Source organism: Bos indicus x Bos taurus, chromosome 22 (genome assembly GCF_003369695.1).
Source record: "Bos indicus x Bos taurus breed Angus x Brahman F1 hybrid chromosome 22, Bos_hybrid_MaternalHap_v2.0, whole genome shotgun sequence".
NCBI lineage: Eukaryota > Metazoa > Chordata > Mammalia > Artiodactyla > Bovidae > Bos > Bos indicus x Bos taurus.
Genome location: NC_040097.1, coordinates 48,608,740 through 48,617,204, shown reverse-complemented (window position 1 = coordinate 48,617,204; position 8,465 = coordinate 48,608,740).

The window sequence follows — 8,465 nt, the reverse complement described above, 5'->3', positions numbered from 1 at the left end:
GAGTTTACACTGGAGCTTAGCTGAGGTCCAAGAGGAGAAGGCATAGGCACTACGGAGGCCCTTCAGGACCTGGAATGCCCACTGCTCCGTGGCAAGGTATAACAGGATGTTTGTTTGGGAGGTCTGGAGCTCTGCAGCCCTGAGATTCATTGAATCACTTTCCAATCAAATTCCTGAGACAGGAAGGTCAATGGGACGAAAGAAGGACACTTTGCCTAGGGTCTAGGAGTTGTCTGGGGAGAAATGGATTGATACCAAGACTTTCCCCCTGGGGTTCCAAGTTGATTGGATGGACTAAGTACAGTGAACACACCACTGAGATTCTTGAACTCTGCATGAGCCAGTGGCACTAGAGAAGAAAGACACTCTCCCCGAAAACAGAACAGAGCTTGGAGTTATATGAATTTGAATCCTAAAGGAGGTGTGATTTTATTTTGTACCCAAGCTCCTCGCTACAATAAGATTGGATGGGGGCGGTGCTGGCAGGAGAGGTATGCTCTTGTTCACATTATCTCTGAAATAGAGGCACATTCATTAAAATGACAATTGTCTTAGAGTCATAATTGATACCTGCTTTCATAATTTTAAAGTAAGAGGAAAAAAATAGGCGGAAGAAAAGATGCCTATAACAGCGAGGGCAGTGAAATCAGAAGAAACACACTTCACGAAACACTATTTAGAGGAAAAGGCATCACCTGATGTGGATTCAACAGAAGTTGGCCAGAGAAATTCTTATAAGAAGAGAAAACATTTGGGATCTTGAACCTCTTAGCCCCGGGCTGGAGGGAAGACTGAGAGCTGGGTTGGAAGAAGCAGGGTGTGCTCTAAGAGCTATGCCATGCCCTGGAGAATTGGGAGCTCGCAATACGACTTAATCTAAATGGACAAAGGAAATACAGAATGGATGTTAATGGATATTTCAATCCAAGATGAAATATGACTCCAAGGAGCATTTCAATATAATATATATTTAATTGAAATGAACTACAAATCTTAAATCAAAAATGATGTTAGTGATTCCATGCAGAATGAGAATTGCTCTGTGACCTTCATTTTCTCCCTCTTTATTGCTTATTTGGGGAGAGAACTGCTGGCTCAAGTATTTGCTGAATGAATGAGTGAATGAATGAAGTTGCATTGGCAGAAGTGTTAGTCACCCAGTCATGTCTGACTGTTACCCCACGGACTGTAGCACACCAGGCTCATCTGTCCACAGAATTCTCCAGGCAAGAATACTGGAGTGGGTTGCCATTTCCTTCTCCAGGGGATCTTCCTGACCCAGGGATTGAACCTGGCTCTCTTGCATTGCAGGCAGACTCTTTACTGACTGAGCCACCAGGGAAGCATTGGCAGAAGAGGTTTCTGAAACTATACTTTTAATAATGCAATTAATTTCCTGTGCTTTCCAGGTTTTCTACAGTGAAAAGAACTCACTTCGATAGAATAAGATTAGAATTGACTTGGGGACTGGTTAGGAATCTGTCCTCTTGGGGGAAAACTTCCTGAGGGGCCAGTGAGATACTCACTCTCCCAGGCCAGAGATGGGTGCTCTTCTGACCTTTGACCCAACTACGGGGAAAAGATGAAGACAGACGCTGGTCAGCAAGGCTGGAGTGGTGAACCATCCGGGACTGAGTTTCTCTGTGTCAGGGGATGTACGTGGAGCCGGTGTTCCAGGGGAGGCACTCAGGTGGCCTCGCCCTGAACACACTCACAGTTTTGGCCGTGAAGGTTCATGCACTTGTTACATGTAATTCTAGAACAATCTGTCTGGATCTGTGGCCAAAAAAACAGCAGAGCTGCAGCTAAACTAAAGAAGAATGGCTGGCAGATGGGTGGGAACTGTGTTGAGAGACAGCTGTTAGTGCAAAGGAAAAGGGTGTGTCCTGGCCCACAACTACTCTCACTGGTTAGAAATGACTGGAATGTGACAAACCAGCTCAAATCTCCCTAGAGTAAGTCCCTCCGATTTTCCTGGAACTCACAGCAGAAAATTCATCGATGGACTTCACTGGAGTGGAGGTCACAGCAGGGCTGGAGCTTTCCTGGAAGGGGCAGGACTACATCTGAGGGTCCTCTGGATGGGGAGGGTGGAGAGCAGGGATGGATGGAGACCCAGCAATGGACCATCGAGGTGGCCACCAAATGTCATTGGCAGGAGTATCCTGTCCAGCAGCCCCGGAGTGATCCTAAAATGCATAGTCCAGAGCCCTATTCCTAGAGATTTCTTCTCCTTTTGTAGATTTGGAGTTGATTCCAAGAATCTGCATTTTTCACAAGTACCCTGGATGACTCCAGTGCAGCATGTCAAACATTAGACTTTGGCTACTATGTTAGCGTGGGCTGTCATGACAAAATACCACAAGCTGGGTGGCTTAAACAACAGCAGCTTATTTCCTCACAGTTCTGAAGGCTGGGAAGTTTCAGACGGAACCTGGCAGTGTTGAGTTTCTGGTGAGAGCTCTCCTCCTGGCTGTCGACGGCCACCTTCCTGCAGTGTTCTCAACCGGCCTTTCTTCTGCGCGCTTGTGATCTCCGGGGTCTCTTCTTCTAAGAAACCCAATCTTATCTGGTTAGGGCCTCATCCTGTGGCCTCATGTAACTTTGGTCATCTTCTTAATTATCTTCGATCTCCAAATACAGTCACATTGAGAGTTTCAAACTATGAATTTGCATGGGTGCAGGCAATGGCACCCCACTCCAGTACTTTTGCCTAGAAAATCCCATGGACGGAGGAGCCTGGTAGGCTGCAGTCCATGGGGTCGCTAGAGTCAGACACAACTGAGCGACTTCACTTTCACTTTTCACTTTCATGCATTGGAGAAGGAAATGGCAACCCACTCCAGTGTTCTTGCCTGGAGAATCCCAGGGACGGGGCAGCCTGGTGGGCTGCTGTCTATGGGGTCGCACAGAGTTGGACACCACTGAAGCGACTTAGCAGCAGCAGCAGCATGCTCAGTAGCTAAGTCATATCAGGCTCTTTGCAGTCCCTGCCAGCCTACCAGACTCCTCTGCCAATGGGATTTTCCAGGCAAGAATACTGAAGTAGATTAGCCATTTCTTCCTCCTAGGGATCTTCCCGACCCAGGGATTGAACCTGCGTCTCCTACACTGGCAGGCAGGTTCTTTGCCACTGAGCCACCTGGGAAGCCCTAGTTATGAATTTCAGGGGACACAAACCAGTCCATAGAGGGTACCTACTCCTATGGAAGAGGAGTGGGGCCTGGTTACCTGGCTGATGATGGTGGAAGATGTTCAGTGAGATGGGCCGAGATTCTGGCAAAGGATCCTTTGCAGGGAGGTGACTGATATCAGATTTGTCTCCTTTTTCAGATCATTTGATGATCAGCACATAGCAAGCAGGGGTTTTACTACACTATGACACAAGTAATGTTATATATGACTTTATTTTTCTAATATTAAATGACATATGTCTGTGAGCCTCCAGCCCTCCAGGAGTAAGAACTTTCAGTCATCCCTGGGGTGATTCTTCTCTCTCCCTCCTCCCAGGGGTGAGTGATCTCTCTAGGCTTCCTTACAAGGTCTGGAGCACCTGGAGAAGGTGCCCTAGTCTCGCACCACACCAGTCACCATGGCTGTGCTGTTTAAACCTGCATGGTCTCTTGAAGGTGACAAGTGACTCCTTGGTGTCCTGCTTCGTAAGACATCTTTTGCCAGGGCTGGGACACCCAGGACCTGGAATGCAACTTCCCTTTAACATGACAAGGTGATTTTCCTCTGGTTCTGCCTTGACCCCTGAACAGCCTCATTACTCCTCTGGCTCAAAATTTCTCCCCAGCCAAACTGAAGAGACTGCACAAAGCACTGACGTCTCTAACGCTCAAAATCCCCTTCCGGTTCCAGGGAACGTCCACTTCATTCTCAGTCCCAGGTCATTGATCCTACACCACTCCATGCCTTCCGCTCTGGGACACGTGAACTTCCATGACCTGTGCCCAGCAGGTCTGTGACGGAACAATGCTGTCCCTCGTTCTTGATTGGGGCTTAGGAGGAACAGGTGAAAGCTGGTGATCTGGTGGAAGCTGAGAGCTTGCCTTGCAGAGTTTAATGGCCTATCCCAATCAGCTCCCTTGGAGTATTCAGGTCTCCAGAACATAATGCATAATATGCAGGCTCTCCCAACCCTGGACTGAGCGACTTCACTTTCACTTTTCACTTTCATGCATTGGAGAAGGAAATGGCAACGCATTCCAGTGTTCTTGCCTGGAGAATCCCAGGAACAGGGGAGCCTGGTGGGCTGCTGTCTATGGGGTTGCACAGAGTTGGACACGACTGAAGCGACTTAGCAACTGCAACGGCAGCCCAACCCTGGAAAGCAGAAAAGGGCCAGAGGGTATATTTCCTGTCTGAAAAGTAATGGGGTCAAAAGAGATGGATAGCATGTCCATCAGAATGAGAGGATTCTAGAATGTCAATGCCAAAAACTGAGAGCTCATCACATCAGTTTCCTTCTTTTACAGATGAGGAAACAGAGCCCAGAGAGGGGAAGGGACTTGCCCAAGGTCTCACAGCAGGCTGGTTCCAGGACAGGAACAGATCCCCCAGATCCATGAGTCCCACATTGGCTCTGCCTTTCTCATTCTCAATGGATGTGGGCCTGGTTCTTCTGCTCCAACTGTATCTTATTATTTACCTGGTTCTACTAACCATACAATTACTATGTACTTCATCAGAAAATGTGCAGTAGATCCTAAAGCCCTAGGGAAACTATATACATCCATATACACACACACATGTGCACACACTTCCAGACTCCAAGGTAACCCCTGTCAGCACTGGGAAACCTGTTCTCCCAGGACAGGGGGAAAATCCCCAGTTCAGAGGCCTGGTGCCCAGCCCACGGGAGCAATGTTGCACTTCCTCTCCCGTAACGACAAGTGTGAACCACAGCAGCCAGCCCTCACCACCAAGCTCAGAATGGGAATGGGTGGCCACCAGAACGCAGTGGAGAAGATCCATAGATCCCTCCCTTAGCAGTGTTAAACCCACAGTGCTTAGCTGAGACCTCATCTGTGAGCCATTAGGAAAGTGGGGAGCATATTTGTGCATTTCTTTGAGACCCGGAAAGCCATGTGTCCTGCCCTTGGCATGAATATAGTCAGCACTGACCTCTGCAGTGAACTGTTCAGACCCAATGAGGAAGGCTGAGGCCACGACGGTCACTGAGAACAGAGAGAACAGCACCAGCGTTAATAGTGACACCAGCCAACACTGCTCATTATGTGCCAAGAGCCTTACATGGTTACCTCACTTAATTCCCAGAATGAAGTGGGGACAAAGGTGGTGGAGCTGCAGGTAAGGAGAAGGGGGCTGTGAGTGACGTGGGGGTGGGGTGGGGCTGGGAGGGCCAGGAGGAGCGTGAGCGGCCCCCGCGTTCCTCTGATGAAATGTTCCAAGCAAGTTCTGGGTCTTCTGCTGAACTCACCCTCAAAACCCTTTAGCCATCAGCTGTGAGCCTCTACTGGTTGGGAAAGCAAGTGTGTGTATGTGTCCTTCTGGCCTACAGCTCTATAACCAGGGTGGAAAGAGCAAGGGAAGGAGGTTGATTCTGGCCCCCAAATCATGCTCTCCTCTCCTTCCGATACCTGGGGGCTCTTCCTGACCTGGCTGGTTCCAGGACAGGTCCCACCAGGCATCGGGGGCACAACAAGACTTCCCTTTATGCCTTTCCAGGTGGCGCAGTGGTAAGAAATCTGCCTGCTAACGCAGGAGATGTGGGACACCCAGGTTTGATCCCTGGGTCGGGAAGATGCCTTGGAGAAGGAAATGGCAACCCACTCCAGTATTCTTGTTTGGAAAACCCCATGGACAGAGGAGACTGGTGGGCTACAGTTCATGGGGTTGCAAAGAGTGGGACATGACTTAGTGACTGAACAGCAACAACAAAGCTTCCCTTGCGCAGGTATTTCTGTGGGAAGAAGCGCCGAGGCGCTGCCTTCACTGCCTTGTCAGGGAGTGACTCATTTACTCGGGTGTCAGTTTGCCATAAGTATTCATGTGACCCTCCTTCTTCCTGTTCCTCTAGGCCCGGCACCAAAGGGGGTACTGAATTTCTCCATGACCGACCTTCTGAGCAGCAGCAGGGGGCCAGGCAGGTGGCCTCTCTGCCAGAGAAGAAGGGCCATGTGGGAGCCTCACCCACAAGCAGACTCACCGAAAGTAGAACTGACACTGACTGCCCCCGAACGATGGGCAGCACACTCAGCCTCTCACCTACAAAGCTCCGGAGGCTGTTGCAGCAGCCCCGAGTCACTAGTGGTTTTATCTTTCTCACTCTAACACCAGGCAAACTGACTTAGGGGCAAAATTTTCTAAGTCAAAATGGAAAGATCAGGTGCAACACTGAGGCGACCAGTTCTTTAAAGACCTCTGCATCATTCAGGACACTAGAGATACCCATTCAGAACTCACCTTGGAGAGTCCCCAGGGACCCTGGGAAAGGGACTCCCAGGAGGATGTCCATCCAGAGGCTTTCGGGGTTGGGTCCCAGGATACAGGCCCCCACACAGAGTTGTTTCTTTGGCAGCATCCAGATGATTTCCTAATAATGAAAGGTAAGCAACAAGAGTCAAAGAATGAAGCGTAAAGGAGTGAGATTGGGGTTCCTTGAGGGAACAGGACTACTCTTTTGTCAGCTTTGTACCCCAATCCTGACCCTTCAAAATCTAACAATACACATTCAGTAAATACTTAATACACAGCAATGTCAATACTAATTGAACTGTATCTCACTTAAGTTTCATAGTTGCCTCATGAAATAGGCATGGTCATTACTGATGTGAGAGCCATGCAGCTGCCATTGTGTGACATGTTTTAGGCCCAGAGAGAGCAACAGAGTCCTTGCAATGAGGATGGTACAGAGTTGGGAGCAGATTGTAATCACAGAACCAGTGGCACCCTCTCTGGCTCACCCTGCTCAAATTTATCTATTTCTGGTCATTTTAAATCCAATTTGAATTCCATTATTTCATTCTAGGAATGGAATACATAGGAAATGTTGTGTCACCCTTCAAGGTTGTTGACAGAACCATTGCATCAGTTAGAAATTCCCCACAATTGCTTGAAACAGAGGCTTAAAGATTGGCTTAAAGAATCTGCATCTCTCTTTCTCTAATGTAGTTGGAAACACAGCAGCGGGTGCTTCAGAGCTAGTGCAGCACAGCCATGACCCTGTCAGGTCCCACACTCTCATCTTTCTCCTCTGCCATCCTGAGGATGTAGCTGCTAATCTTTAGTGTGCCTCATGGTCACATTATGGCTATTAAAGCCCCACTATCACATCTGTATTCCAGGCAGGAAGGAAGAGGAGGTGGTAAAGGAAAAAAAGGGCATATATCAACTGATTTAGCCCCCTCTTTTAAGGAGTTTGTCTAGAAGCCTCTTTCAGCAATGTCCACCATAACTTATTGGCCAGAACTTACAGCAAGTCTATTCCTAGCTTCAAGGGAGAAATAAAGCTGTGTATTTTTAAGGTGAGCACTTTGACACCTCTAATATAATCAGATTTCTTTTACTAACAAAAGAGGAGAATGGATTTTGGGTGAGCCCCTCACCAATTCTGCTACAGCTTTGCCTTAATTACTTTGGTCTCAGTAGCTAAGGACAGCCCTGGGGCACACCTTCATAGCAACTAAGCTGTAAGTGACTTGACCATGAGAAACCCGAGGTGAGCCTGGCCCTGCTCTAAACTCTTCCCAGCAGCAGACTCAGTAGCACAGCCTGTCTGGACTAGCCTCAGCTAGGAAAGCACCTGTGTTGGGGGAGAATAAATACCTGTGGCTTGACTATGTCCTGTGGCTGCTGTGAGCTCAGGGGAGCCGATGAATGTAACAATACCTCATAGATTATGATGGCCAAGATCTCACCACTAAACCAGCAGCACTGGCTTCATCTGAGAGCTTGATAGAAATGAAGATTCTCAGTCCAGCCCCACCCCCACCGCCCCGCAGCCCTGCTGCATCTGTATTTTCATCAGGCTGCAGGTGATTCAGGTACATTAACGTTTCGGAAGCATTTCCCTCTAGCAGCTGTCCCCAACCTTTTGGGCACCACAGATAGGTTTCGTGGAAGACAATTTTACCATGGTTTCAGGATGATTCAAGCATATTACACTTATTGTACATTTTATTTCTATTTTTATTACATCAGCTCCACCTCAGATCATGAGTCAATAGATCCTGGAGGCTGGGGACCCCTGCTCTAAAGCAGTAGGCCTGAATCATAAGGGAGTCCAGTAGACAGGTGAGCTCACCTAAGACACTTCCTCCAGCATGATGAAGCGTCTTGGGAAAGTCACTCTCCCTCTCTGAGCTCAGTCTTCCCACCTGTTAGAGAAGGGGTTTGCACCGGACCCTTGCTCCACAAAGTGTGGTCTTGGATCAACTGCATCAGCATCGCCCTGGTAGACATGCAGAAATTCAGCCCAGGCAGAGTGACTAAAGAAG